At 51.2% G+C, this 1920-nt stretch overlaps 1 pseudogene; it reads right to left on the reverse strand.

Moving 5' to 3' along the window:
* Positions 1 to 235: 235 nt before the first annotated feature.
* Positions 236 to 1576, reverse strand: LOC142457890 (SERPINE1 mRNA-binding protein 1 pseudogene; annotated as a pseudogene).
* Positions 1577 to 1920: the final 344 nt, after the last annotated feature.

The raw sequence follows: 1920 nt of genomic DNA on the forward strand, positions 1-1920 counted from the left end.
AATCCTTGACAACTCCCGTCTTGTCTCCATTTGGCACGAGGTTGCGTATCCGTCCAGCTGTGCAGACTTTCATTTACTTTTCTCTTTTTTTCACTGTTCACACCTGTATTTCAAGTTTGGGAATGCATATTCGCAAGCAGCAATACAGAAGTATTCATGAAGAATGCATAATCTCTGAAAATTATGAAAACATCCCTGCTACCAATACATTTCTAAATAAAAAACTGATTACCATATTTGTTACTTCTGTATAGCGAGAGAAGTTCATTTTCAAAACAGACAAAATTCAGTCTTTAGGTGTGAATGGTATAAATAACAGTTTGTTTGTTTTTAATTTCATAGTCGTTTGGGATCCTTAAGCATGCAAAGCCTCGGAGGAGGGTCCACGGAGGAACCAGGGCTGTCTTATGGCATATCCAGTTCAGGCAGAGCTGGGAATGCCTCTGGGTCATCTACATCAGGAGCAGAAGCACTTGACTTGTCAGTCCCGCTGCCACGATTGGGACGCCCTCCATGCCCACGTCCGCCTCTTCCTCCCCTGCCACCACGTCCTGGGCGGCCAAGGTCTCCAAAATTTATCTCCAGCTGAGATGTTATATCATTTGCTGGCTTCCGGAAATGATGGTCCATAACAGAGTCTTCAGCATGAGCCTCTTCACTTTTTGACTTATGAAGAACAAACCCCTTCTTCCACTGCCCATCAGCACCTTCATTTGGTTTTCGGATATTAAACTCTGCTTTCGCCCGGTCCTTATTTTGAATAGCCTTCCACTCAGCCAGTGTCATCTCTTTTGGACCCTCTTCCTTTACCTCTTCAACCTCATTCTCCTTATTCTCGGTGTCAGCCACGGGATGATCTTCACCTTCAGGTGTTTCCTCAGCCACATTGATTGATCCAAGTCAGTTAATTCATCTTTGACAGTTCCCCAGTTGTGAGATCGGCTACCTCCACGCTTGTCTTCGTGCTTCAGGCCGGATCTATCACGTCCACTATGCCTATCAAATTCACGTTTGCCACGAGAATCAAAGCCGTCTCCTCTTCCCATTCCACGTCCACGGCCTCCTCTCCTTCTTCGGAGACCACCCTCGGCCTCGGATAGGTCGGTCAATAATTGGCCTATCAACTGAAAATTCTCCTCCTTCACCCTTTTCTTCAAGTGGTTTTTCAACTCGTTTTGCCCGAGGTGGTCGCCTTTCTGGCCTTCGATCAATTATTTTCCCATCACCCCGAAGTTGTTGATCAGTTCTTCCTCCAACACGCCTATTCCTTCTTTCTTAAGCGCCACGGGCCGCTGCGTCTCCTCTTTCTTGTCAGCCACGCCAGCTTTGGGGGGCAGTGGGTCCTTGCGATCCTTCTGGGGCTACGCAGCTGCTTGCCTGCCGCGTTGGAGTTGGTCTGGGCTGCGGCCTGAGCTGCGCTCTTGGCCCCTGGGCCCCCAACGCCGCCCCCACCGGCTTCTTTTTTCTTGTTCTCTGCCGCCTTCAACACCTCGAAGGGATCCGATTCGTCGTCAAATAACTGGTCGAATCGGTTGGTGACCACGCAGCCCAAGCCTTCCTGAAAGTGCCCAGGCATGGTGGCTGGCGGGCGTGCCTCCGCGGATCGATGCCGCCTTGCATTTTCTTCAGGTCGAGGTGTAATCCGCATGAAGTGCCCCCTCCTGGCCTGCCCTTCTTCCTCAGAGCTCCCCTGGGCACCATAGCAGACAGCGCTCTGCAGTGCTCCCGAAGGTTGCCCCTGACCTTTGTTTTCCAAAGCAGATTCTAGGACCGTCTTCCTGATGGAAAACGGGAAGTTCCCCTGAGAGGGGTCCACCAGTGTGGCCCTGCTGGTATGTGCGACCCCACAGGCATAGCTTTGAGACTCGCCCAGCAGCACCCGATCTGCAGCAAACGGAGGCGTGCGTGGCGCTGCTGTGT

Source organism: Tenrec ecaudatus, chromosome 10 (assembly GCF_050624435.1).
Source record: "Tenrec ecaudatus isolate mTenEca1 chromosome 10, mTenEca1.hap1, whole genome shotgun sequence".
In the NCBI taxonomy this organism is placed as follows: Eukaryota; Metazoa; Chordata; class Mammalia; order Afrosoricida; family Tenrecidae; genus Tenrec; species Tenrec ecaudatus.